Here is a 12,662-nt window from a genome sequence, read left to right on the forward strand (position 1 = left end):
CATCCTCATCGGCGGGGGAGGAAGACCCGGCCCCGGGCCAAACCCCTCGGTCAAAGGGGGCACCCCCTGCTCCTCTTGGCAAGGCCAAGAGGAAGAGGAAGCAAGCCTTGCAGGAGCAGGATAAGAGGATGAAGGCGGGCCCCCCCTTAACGGCGGCGCCCGTTGAGGGGTCCCCCCGGCCCACAGACCCCTCCCTGCTTGCCAAGCCGGGTGGCCCGGATGAGAATACGCTTTCGCCACCCTTGCATTATGGCGGCAGGGAGGGGCCTCCGAACGAGACTCCCTATATTGGGGATGTTGGGGATAAAGTGGAGGGGGGGGACTCCTCGTTTTTAGAGTCTTAGGGATTTTTACTGTTTTAACGAGCCGACTCTTTCTTTCTTCTTAATATGGCAGATCTTATTATTTTAACAACTAATGTCAGAGGACTGCAAAACGCGGAAAAGAGAGCAGCAGTGTTCCAGTGTTTGGCATCGTCCCCTTCAGCAATCTGTTGTTTGCAAGAGGTTCACCTGAGGGATCGGAGGGACGAGGCTATGTTCGCTCATCAATGGAAAAAAGGTAAAGCCTACTGGAGCGTGGGTGGCGTCCGCTCTTCGGGGGTGGGGATCCTGTTGGGAGACCCCACTTTCGAGAAGGTGAGCGCCTTTGACATCGTGCCGGGAAGGGCGATGGGGGTGGACGCCACCTGGAGAGGCCAACACCTTCGGGTACTTTGTGCCTACGCTCCGGTAGAGGCCTCGTCCCGAATTGCATTTTTTGACGCACTGGTCCCGTCCTGTGTCACACATAGACACCTTTTTTTGGCAGGTGATTTTAATGTCTTCTTGGAAGGGAGAGCGGATGTCAGCCGGAAGCATTTTCAAAAGCTGCTGAGCGATTTCAGTCTCTCTGACGCTTTTAAAAAGTGCAACCCCAGAGATCCGGGCCATACCTGGCATAACAGTCGAGGGGCAACAAGCCGTTTAGATTATATCTTGGCGTCACCCTCCGTGACTTTTAAGACAGCCTCCTTGACCCCACGCTGGTACTCTGACCATTTGGTGTTAGAGGCCAGTGCTTCCATTAACGCGCCTGCAGTGGGCAGGGGTTATTGGAAGCTTAACGTGCAGGTCTTGGAGGAAGCAGAGTTCCTATCTCTGTTCCGAGACCACTTTGCAGCCTGGCGAGGCTGTAAGGATGGTTATGCCTCTCCCGCGGCATGGTGGGAGCACGTGAAAGAGTGGACCCGTGCTCTGATAACCCACTACTGCCGCCGGCGCAAGGCCGAAAGGCTGGGTCGAGTCCGGGATGTGGAGAGGCAATTAAAAAGAGAATACGTTGCTCGGAATAACGGAGGGGAGCTGGACCTCGTTAGAGTGCAGGCCCTTAAAGACGAACTCAGGGTTCTGCACGAGAGGTCCGCGGCAGCCCTCCTGTTTCATGCCAGGATGCAGCAGGCAGAGGAGGATGAGCGCTGCACCGCGTCGTTTTTTCAAAGGGTCCGGCAGGCTCGTGAAGAGCGATGTTTTACATCGCTCAGAGACTCGGAAGGCCACACCTGTTCGGACCCGGCCCGGATGATGGAGGTTGCAAAAGAATTTTATAATAAACTTTTTAACAAAAGGACCACTAACTTTGAAGTAGGGGAGCAGTTTATAAAACATCTTAAGGTTTGCCTTCCGAGCACCGCCCGGGACAGCTTAGAGGCCCCCTTTACTCTGGCAGAGTTAACGGGGGTACTTGGCAAAATGAACCGGCGTAAGGTCCCTGGCCTGGATGGACTCCCTGTGGAGTTTTACTCCACATTCTGGGATGTCCTAGGGCCGGAGATCGTGGAGGTAGCCGAGGACGTGCACCGGCAGGGTTTGCTCACTGAGAGCATGCGGTCCGGGGCACTCTCCTTATTGTATAAGAAGGGCGATCCTACGGATCTCGCTAATTGGAGGCCCCTGACCATGCTTTGCGTAGACGTAAAAATCTTCGCAAAGGCCCTGACCGAACGACTGAAAAAAGCCATGTCACTCTTGGTTCACGGCGACCAGACCTGCGGGGTCCCAGGGAGATCGGCTACCTGGAACCTCCATTTGATCAGGGATGCCATCTCCTGGGTAGAGGACAGAAATGTCCCTCTGGCGCTGGTGAGCTTAGACCAGGAGAAGGCGTTCGACCGGGTGGACCACCGCTTCCTGGAGAGGGTGTTGATTAAGCTAGGGTTTGGGCCCTTTTTCATGAGGTGGTTCCAGACGTTGTACGCTGGGGTGGGAAGCCGTGTCTCCATCAACGGTCACCTCAGCGAACTGGTCCCGCAAGTGAGTGGAGTGAGACAGGGGTGTCCTCTTTCTCCCCTGCTCTACGCGCTCTATATAGAGCCGCTTGCGGCCGCCATAAGGGCCCACCCGGAAATAGACGGTCTCCCCCTCCCGGGGGGCGGAGGTGCTGTGGTAAAGCTGGCCCAGTACGCGGACGACACTACGTTGTTCGTGTGCTCGGACCAGTCGCTCAGGCACGCCTTGGACATGGTGCGGTCGTTCGGAGAAGCTTCCGGTGCCGCATTAAACCTCGGCAAGTCGGTTGCCAAGTACTTCGGCTGCTGGAGGCACAGGAGGGACATCGCTGGTGGGCTTGCCCTCAGCGATGGACCCCTGAAGATATTGGGGGTCCACTTCACTTCTGAAGGGGCTGCCCGGGTAAACTGGGCAGAGCGATTAGCTCTTGCCCGGAAAAAGTTGGGGCTGTGGAAGTCCAGGTCCCTGTCCTTCCTAGGGAAGGTACTAGCATTGAAGGCCGATGTGCTTCCCTCACTGCTCTACTTGGCTCATGTATACCCAATGCCCCGCTCGATGCGGCGGGGCTTGACAAAGGACGTTTTTAATCTCGTCTGGGGGGGCAAGTATGAGTATGTGAGGAGGGAAGTTATGTACCTGGGAAAGGACAAGGGTGGGAGGGATGTCCCTGACTTCCCTCTCAAGTTGGACTGCCTGTTCTTTGCACAGCTCTGTGCACGGTTAGCTGCTCCCCTCGAGCACCCCCATCAGTATTTTATTCGGTTGTGGCTGTCCTGGCCATTACGTAAGGTTGTGCGCACGTGGTCTAACTCCGGCCCCAAGGCTGAGACGCTGCCGGAGCACTTTGACCATATGGTACGGTGGAGCAAGTTGCTTCCGGCGGGTCTGCGGCCCGAGTCCCTTGCCAAGCACAGGTTACTGTACAAGACTGTGCTTGAGGCACGGGGGACTCGCGCAGTTGTGGGCCTGGAGGAGGACACATGGTCCAGAGTACAGCCCAAAGGTCTAGACAACCGGCTGCAGGACCTGAATTGGCGCTGCATACATGGGAAGTTGCCAGTCAGGGATGTCCTGTACAGGCACGGGCTCACCAGGCACCCTCACTGCCCAAGGCCCAACTGTGCCGAGGAGGAAACTCTTCGGCATGTGTTTTGGGACTGTGGGTATGCGCGGGATGTCTGGGGTAAAGTAGCCGACCTGTGCAGGACATTAGACCCGCAGTTTCAGTTGACCTATAATAAGGTCACATGGGGGTGGCCCCAGGATACCAGGCCATCCTTCGCGCCCCGGATGTGGGAGCTGGTGAGCATCACCAAAAAACATCTTTGGAATGCGAGGACCAGCCTCATCCGAAAAGGGACGCGCCTGGATACCTGGGGGTTGATACAAAAGGTACGTGGTGATTTGAGATTCAGGATGGAGCATGACGTCATCCGGTGGGGCTACCACGCGGCGAAGGAGAGGTGGAAGGGCCTCTTCGAGCTGTAGGCCCCCCGGCGTCTATATAGGGTTTTAGTTTCAAACGGTTTTATATTTAGCTGAGACTCTGCTCCATCCGGTGGTCCCAACGGACCACCGTGTTTTATTGGTTTTTAGCCACCATGGTAGATTAGACAGATTAAAGCTTTGTTTTAGATAGAATTGTATACCTTGTTTTAACTAATAAGTGTGTGTTTGTTGTATTTTAAAGCACTTGATTAACAACACTAACATTGTTTTAGCACTTATTGTTTTAGTGTGGTTTTTTATTGTGTGTGTATTTTCAACCTGTTTTAACTAACATTAGGTATACGTTTTAACTTAGACATTGTTTTATTTCTACCATGGTGGTTCTTAGTTCTTAGCTCTGTTTTTATTTTTATCTCTGTCTTTTATTGAGCGGCCGTTTTAACAGTTTTAGTTGTTTTACTCGGTTGCCCAGGCGCAGCCGGGCCGAGGAGCGATCTTTTAAGGACATTTTACCACGAACATTTTATATGGACTTTTATGTATATGCCCCCCGTGTAATTGGTACACGGGGGGTTGTGGTAGTTTATGTCCTAGACTTTTATATATTGGATTTTATGTATATGTACTGAATTTTATTATTATTGATGTTTTATTATTGTAATGTGATTTATGGAATTAAATAAATCGAAAAAAAAAAAAAAAATCTGTTCTTATCGATTGGATTTTACGACGGATTTACACGGATTTTATGCTGGAGAGAATTGCTGCGCTTGGGCTTTTTTATAGCTTTTAGCGAGACCAAGGGTGATTTTAGGTGCAGTTTCGGGAGGCTTGTCCTCCGTTACCGCATGTGATCCCTTGGCCTCTTTTATTGTTTTATTTCATTTTTAGAATTTTAGGGTGTTTTTTAATTTTATTTTAAGCCCCAGCTCATCCCATCGACAGGAGGACGCCGTACTCAAACCGGCCAGCAGGGGGAGGACCTCCCAGGACGAAAGAGGCTGCCGGCGTGGGGGACCAGGCACCTCCTCGGCTCCAGGACCGGCCAGGGATGGCCACGGCGGAGGTAGGGATGGCTCCTCGCAGCACGGCGCAGGCTGCTGAGGCCCCGGCTAAGACCCCGGCCGCCGGCAGGGCCTCCCTGGCGGAGCCGGGCCTGAGGGCAGGCAGTGGCCTGCTCAATACGGCCCGGTTCCGCTGGAGGGACCCGCAGGATGGGACCTGCTTTACGGAGCGGGTCCTCTTCATACGGGAGGTCCTGTTCGGCGGTTTCGGGCTCGATCCCGGGGCACTCATTTGCGCTCAGCGCAATGGTGCCCAGAAATACTTTGATGTAACGTTTGCGAGTGATGCCATCTACCGGAGGGTCCTGGAGCTGGGGGATGGGATGGGTGGCCATCCGGTCGGGAAGGACTTTGTCCTTGAGCCCTTGTGGGACGGTGACCGGCGGATGGTCACCATCCATTTCTTTAACCCCCACGTTTCGGCGGCCGAAGTCCGCAGGTTTTTGTCTATGTATGGGGAGGTCCTCCCAAGCGAGAGGATGGTGAGGGATGAGCTGGGGATATGGAACGGGCGCCGCCAGTTTCTTATGAAGTTCGGAAGGAACAGCGAGGGACAGGAGAGGTACCCCCCCGCATATTTTACGTATGCGGGGAATCGGGGGTACCTGTTCTTCAGGGGGCAGCCTGCCTTCTGCAGGGGGTGCCAGCAATACGGACACCTGGCCGAGGGGTGTCAGGACTGTGAATGCAGGAATTGCCTGGGGCCGGGGCACCAGGCAAAAGACTGCAAGAACCCCCGCCGGTGTAGGGATTGCAGGGGGGAGGGACATATGTCGCACTCCTGCCCCAAACGGGTGCGATCCTACGCCACGGTGTTGGCAGGGGGCGGGAGTGCGGCCTTACAGCCCAGCAATCCCGGGGGGGAGGGACTGGCGATGAATAAGGAAGCTCCCCCCCCGGGAGGCATGGAGGAGAACAGTACCCCCCCTGCTACCCTAGGGACAGCACTAACATCATCGTCGTCATCATCCTCATCGGCGGGGGAGGAAGACCCGGCCCCGGGCCAAACCCCTCGGTCAAAGGGGGCACCCCCTGCTCCTCTTGGCAAGGCCAAGAGGAAGAGGAAGCAAGCCTTGCAGGAGCAGGATAAGAGGATGAAGGCGGGCCCCCCCTTAACGGCGGCGCCCGTTGAGGGGTCCCCCCGGCCCACAGACCCCTCCCTGCTTGCCAAGCCGGGTGGCCCGGATGAGAATACGCTTTCGCCACCCTTGCATTATGGCGGCAGGGAGGGGCCTCCGAACGAGACTCCCTATATTGGGGATGTTGGGGATAAAGTGGAGGGGGGGGACTCCTCGTTTTTAGAGTCTTAGGGATTTTTACTGTTTTAACGAGCCGACTCTTTCTTTCTTCTTAATATGGCAGATCTTATTATTTTAACAACTAATGTCAGAGGACTGCAAAACGCGGAAAAGAGAGCAGCAGTGTTCCAGTGTTTGGCATCGTCCCCTTCAGCAATCTGTTGTTTGCAAGAGGTTCACCTGAGGGATCGGAGGGACGAGGCTATGTTCGCTCATCAATGGAAAAAAGGTAAAGCCTACTGGAGCGTGGGTGGCGTCCGCTCTTCGGGGGTGGGGATCCTGTTGGGAGACCCCACTTTCGAGAAGGTGAGCGCCTTTGACATCGTGCCGGGAAGGGCGATGGGGGTGGACGCCACCTGGAGAGGCCAACACCTTCGGGTACTTTGTGCCTACGCTCCGGTAGAGGCCTCGTCCCGAATTGCATTTTTTGACGCACTGGTCCCGTCCTGTGTCACACATAGACACCTTTTTTTGGCAGGTGATTTTAATGTCTTCTTGGAAGGGAGAGCGGATGTCAGCCGGAAGCATTTTCAAAAGCTGCTGAGCGATTTCAGTCTCTCTGACGCTTTTAAAAAGTGCAACCCCAGAGATCCGGGCCATACCTGGCATAACAGTCGAGGGGCAACAAGCCGTTTAGATTATATCTTGGCGTCACCCTCCGTGACTTTTAAGACAGCCTCCTTGACCCCACGCTGGTACTCTGACCATTTGGTGTTAGAGGCCAGTGCTTCCATTAACGCGCCTGCAGTGGGCAGGGGTTATTGGAAGCTTAACGTGCAGGTCTTGGAGGAAGCAGAGTTCCTATCTCTGTTCCGAGACCACTTTGCAGCCTGGCGAGGCTGTAAGGATGGTTATGCCTCTCCCGCGGCATGGTGGGAGCACGTGAAAGAGTGGACCCGTGCTCTGATAACCCACTACTGCCGCCGGCGCAAGGCCGAAAGGCTGGGTCGAGTCCGGGATGTGGAGAGGCAATTAAAAAGAGAATACGTTGCTCGGAATAACGGAGGGGAGCTGGACCTCGTTAGAGTGCAGGCCCTTAAAGACGAACTCAGGGTTCTGCACGAGAGGTCCGCGGCAGCCCTCCTGTTTCATGCCAGGATGCAGCAGGCAGAGGAGGATGAGCGCTGCACCGCGTCGTTTTTTCAAAGGGTCCGGCAGGCTCGTGAAGAGCGATGTTTTACATCGCTCAGAGACTCGGAAGGCCACACCTGTTCGGACCCGGCCCGGATGATGGAGGTTGCAAAAGAATTTTATAATAAACTTTTTAACAAAAGGACCACTAACTTTGAAGTAGGGGAGCAGTTTATAAAACATCTTAAGGTTTGCCTTCCGAGCACCGCCCGGGACAGCTTAGAGGCCCCCTTTACTCTGGCAGAGTTAACGGGGGTACTTGGCAAAATGAACCGGCGTAAGGTCCCTGGCCTGGATGGACTCCCTGTGGAGTTTTACTCCACATTCTGGGATGTCCTAGGGCCGGAGATCGTGGAGGTAGCCGAGGACGTGCACCGGCAGGGTTTGCTCACTGAGAGCATGCGGTCCGGGGCACTCTCCTTATTGTATAAGAAGGGCGATCCTACGGATCTCGCTAATTGGAGGCCCCTGACCATGCTTTGCGTAGACGTAAAAATCTTCGCAAAGGCCCTGACCGAACGACTGAAAAAAGCCATGTCACTCTTGGTTCACGGCGACCAGACCTGCGGGGTCCCAGGGAGATCGGCTACCTGGAACCTCCATTTGATCAGGGATGCCATCTCCTGGGTAGAGGACAGAAATGTCCCTCTGGCGCTGGTGAGCTTAGACCAGGAGAAGGCGTTCGACCGGGTGGACCACCGCTTCCTGGAGAGGGTGTTGATTAAGCTAGGGTTTGGGCCCTTTTTCATGAGGTGGTTCCAGACGTTGTACGCTGGGGTGGGAAGCCGTGTCTCCATCAACGGTCACCTCAGCGAACTGGTCCCGCAAGTGAGTGGAGTGAGACAGGGGTGTCCTCTTTCTCCCCTGCTCTACGCGCTCTATATAGAGCCGCTTGCGGCCGCCATAAGGGCCCACCCGGAAATAGACGGTCTTCCCCTCCCGGGGGGCGGAGGTGCTGTGGTAAAGCTGGCCCAGTACGCGGACGACACTACGTTGTTCGTGTGCTCGGACCAGTCGCTCAGGCACGCCTTGGACATGGTGCGGTCGTTCGGAGAAGCTTCCGGTGCCGCATTAAACCTCGGCAAGTCGGTCGCCAAGTACTTCGGCTGCTGGAGGCACAGGAGGGACATCGCTGGTGGGCTTGCCCTCAGCGATGGACCCCTGAAGATATTGGGGGTCCACTTCACTTCTGAAGGGGCTGCCCGGGTAAACTGGGCAGAGCGATTAGCTCTTGCCCGGAAAAAGTTGGGGCTGTGGAAGTCCAGGTCCCTGTCCTTCCTAGGGAAGGTACTAGCATTGAAGGCCGATGTGCTTCCCTCACTGCTCTACTTGGCTCATGTATACCCAATGCCCCGCTCGATGCGGCGGGGCTTGACAAAGGACGTTTTTAATCTCGTCTGGGGGGGCAAGTATGAGTATGTGAGGAGGGAAGTTATGTACCTGGGAAAGGACAAGGGTGGGAGGGATGTCCCTGACTTCCCTCTCAAGTTGGACTGCCTGTTCTTTGCACAGCTCTGTGCACGGTTAGCTGCTCCCCTCGAGCACCCCCATCAGTATTTTATTCGGTTGTGGCTGTCCTGGCCATTACGTAAGGTTGTGCGCACGTGGTCTAACTCCGGCCCCAAGGCTGAGACGCTGCCGGAGCACTTTGACCATATGGTACGGTGGAGCAAGTCGCTTCCGGCGGGTCTGCGGCCCGAGTCCCTTGCCAAGCACAGGTTACTGTACAAGACTGTGCTTGAGGCACGGGGGACTCGCGCAGTTGTGGGCCTGGAGGAGGACACATGGTCCAGAGTACAGCCCAAAGGTCTAGACAACCGGCTGCAGGACCTGAATTGGCGCTGCATACATGGGAAGTTGCCAGTCAGGGATGTCCTGTACAGGCACGGGCTCACCAGGCACCCTCGCTGCCCAAGGCCCAACTGTGCCGAGGAGGAAACTCTTCGGCATGTGTTTTGGGACTGTGGGTATGCGCGGGATGTCTGGGGTAAAGTAGCCGACCTGTGCAGGACATTAGACCCGCAGTTTCAGTTGACCTATAATAAGGTCACATGGGGGTGGCCCCAGGATACCAGGCCATCCTTCGCGCCCCGGATGTGGGAGCTGGTGAGCATCACCAAGAAACATCTTTGGAATGCGAGGACCAGCCTCATCCGAAAAGGGACGCGCCTGGATACCTGGGGGTTGATACAAAAGGTACGTGGTGATTTAAGATTTAGGATGGAGCATGACGTCATCCGGTGGGGCTACCACGCGGCGAAGGAGAGGTGGAAGGGCCTCTTCGAGCTGTAGGCCCCCCGGCGTCTACATAGGGTTTTAGTTTCAAACGGTTTTTATATTTAGCTGAGACTCTGCTCCATCCGGTGGTCCCAACGGACCACCGTGTTTTATTGGTTTTTAGCCACCATGGTAGCTTAGATAGATTAAAACTTTGTTTTAGATAGAATTGTATGTCTGTTTTAACTAATAAGTGTGTGTTTTTGTTTGGTTTTTATTACGAAAAAGCACTTAACTAACAAAATTAACATTGTTTTAGCACTTATTGTTTTAGTGTGGGTTTTTACTGTTGTGTGTTTTACCCTGTTTTAACTAACATTAGGCATACGTTTTAACTTGGACATTGTTTTATTTCTACCATGGTGGCTTAGCTCTTAGGTCTGTTCTTATTTCTGTCTTTTACTGAGCGGCCGTTTTAACAGTTTTAGTTGTTTTACTCGGTTGCCCAGGCGCAGCCGGGCCGAGGAGCGATCTTTTATGGACATTTTACCACGGACTTTTTACATGAACTTTTATGTATATGCCCCCCGGGTAATTGGTACTCGGGGGGTCGTGGTATTTTAATGTCCTGGACTTTTATGGCATTGAATTTTATGTAAATGTACTGGATTTTTATTATTGTTGATGTTTTATGATTGTATGATTTATTGAAATTAAATAAATCGGAAAAAAAAAAAAAAATCTGTTCTTATCGAACGGGTGCGAAATTGATGGCTAAAAGGTTGCGAGTTTTAGAACGTGATTTTAATTGTGTTTTATTCTCTTGTTTTTAGGCCCAGCCCACCCGGACTTTTGGAGGCGGAGTTTCCCCTGGATGCACCACGATTGAGGAACCACGACTGGAGGACCTGTGGAGGATCTCTGCTCGGGACTCGGCTGGAGGAGAGGGATGGCGGCTGGAGGACCTCGGGGACCGGAGCGAGCCAATGGGACCTCGGCGGAGGCCTCAGACCCCTGGGGGACTGCTTCGGCGGAGCCTGGTTCGGGAGCAGGAGGAGGGAGCCTGCTCGATACGGCCAGGTTCCGCTGGAGGGACCAGGAGGACGGACCCCCCTTTATGGATCGGGTTCCGTTTATCCGGGATGTCCTCTTCGGGGTTCTGGGGCTGACGCCGGAGGATCTCATTTGTGCTCAGCGCAACGGGCCCCGGGGGTTCTTTGATGTCACCTTCTCCTCGACAAGGGTGTATCGGCGAGTGCTCGAGCAGCGGGTGCAAATGAGGAGTCACCCGGAGGGCCGGTGGTTTGAGGTTGAACCTCTGTGGGATGGAGCCAGGAAACTGGTGACCACCCACATGTTCAACCCACATGTGCCCACGGATCAAATCCGCAGGTTCCTTCAAGGCTATGGTGAGGTGCATCCAGGGGAGAGATATGTCCGGGATGAGCTGGGCATTTGGAATGGGCGCCGCCAGTTTATGATGACTTTAACGGAAAATGGGGATGGGGGGTGGTTGCACCCCCCGGCCCACTTTCTCCTTGGAGATAACCGGGGGTACCTGTTTTACAGGGACCAGCCGCCCTTTTGCCGGAGTTGCCGAGGCCACGGGCATAAGATGGAGGATTGTAAAGATCTTAGGTGTCTGAACTGTTTGGAGTCCGGACACATGGCCCGGGATTGTAGGGGTCCAAGGAGATGCAGGATCTGTTGGGGTGAGGGGCATTTGGCCCGTTCCTGCCCCAGCCAACAGAGGACTTATGCTGCGGCAGTGGTCGGGAGTGGAAGAGGTGGACCTGTGCCTATGGCCTCCTACAAAGGTGTACCGGTAGGGGAGCCTAAGTCGGAGAAGGTGAGAGCTGGAGAAAAGGAGGGTCGAGACAAGGCTTCTGAGTGTATGCCCCCCCCTTCAGGAGATGGATTCAGAAAGCCTGGGCTGCCCGGTGGTGTGGCCTCGGCGGAGACATTGGTGACTTCTAGGAAGAGGGTGAGGGCTGGTATGGGTACCCCCGGTGATGTCGGACTAGTAGCCAAGGGAAAGAGGGCGGTCCCCACTGAGGAGGCGGCCCCCTGTGTCCCCCTGTCGGCGAGTACCCCCAGGAAAGTGGCTAAACCAAGTGTGATTTACTTGGGATCTATTAGTGAGACTACAGACCCAACGACAACCACGGAGACCACCGCGACGGGCGAAACCACCGGAGATGGAATGACAGAGGATACTGGAGAGGTGGACGCTGGGTTGCGGGGCCTCGTCAGCCTGGGGGACGAGCTGGCAGGGGGGCTGTACTTTTAGGTTTTATTGTTTTAGGTTTTAGTGGTTTTTAATCACGTTTTGGACTTATGTTGTCAAGGGCCGAGAAGCGATTTTTAATGAACTTTATGGAATGACACTGATATTGTTATGGTTTGTGAAGTATCAGTAGTTATTTGAATGATTTGTAGTTGGTTTATTTTTATGAGTATTATTGTATGTGTGTTTATTCATTGATGATGTAATGTATGTGTTGAGAATTGTGAATAAACGGTTAAAAAAAAAAAAAAAAAAAAAAAAAAAAAAAATCTGTTCTTATCAGTTTAATATCTGATACGTCCCCTATACGGGGACTTCATATTAAACGGATTTTTAGAACAGGGAGGCGAAACAGGGGCTTGCCCCGTTCGCCCCACGCATCGGCCTGGTATTGCAGTGCCTCCGGGAACGGTGCACCTTCTTAATCCTGCGTCAAAGAAAGAGAACGCAAGTAGAACGGGACGGACGGACCCCTTTCCGCGGTTTTGCGGTTTTCCCGCCTTTTTTTTTTTTTTTTTTTTTTTTTTTTTTTTTTTTTTTTTTTGGTGCACATTTTCTTTTCAAATAGTGTGTGTGTGTGTGTGTGTGTGTGTGTGTGTGTGTGTGTGTGTGTGTGTGTGTGTGTGTGTGTTTTTCTCTATCTCTCTCTCGCCTTTAGGCTGCTGCTGCTGCTGCTGCTGCTGCTGCTCCACCACCAGCACCACCCCTCCCTCCATCGGATGCCTCCAGCTAGCGTAGATAGCCTTAGCCTTCCAGGCTCCGCCTCCTCCTACCGCGAACAAACTCGCTAGGCTTTGGTCAGACGTAGTCGGGTTCCCGGGCGTTTGCGGCCATGTCTCTGGTTTCTCTTCATTCCCGCATAAATCTTTCGCCTTTTACTAAAGATTTCCGTGGAGAGGAATATCGAAGAGTCCAATTGATTTTTTGAAAGCTTTGCTGTTGCAGAGCT

At 53.8% G+C, this 12,662-nt stretch overlaps 2 non-coding genes across 2 annotated transcripts; both read left to right on the plus strand.

The window, feature by feature from the left end:
• The first annotated feature begins 11,943 nt into the window (after positions 1-11,943).
• Positions 11,944-12,135, plus strand: LOC118242791. The gene has a single exon (XR_004777042.1). It is a non-coding gene; the product is annotated as a U2 spliceosomal RNA (small nuclear RNA).
• A 411-nt stretch (positions 12,136-12,546) lies between these two features.
• On the plus strand, positions 12,547-12,662 carry LOC118242801. The gene has a single exon (XR_004777047.1). It is a non-coding gene; the product is annotated as a U5 spliceosomal RNA (small nuclear RNA).

Source organism: Electrophorus electricus, chromosome 16, assembly GCF_013358815.1.
Source record: "Electrophorus electricus isolate fEleEle1 chromosome 16, fEleEle1.pri, whole genome shotgun sequence".
Lineage (NCBI taxonomy): Eukaryota > Metazoa > Chordata > Actinopteri > Gymnotiformes > Gymnotidae > Electrophorus > Electrophorus electricus.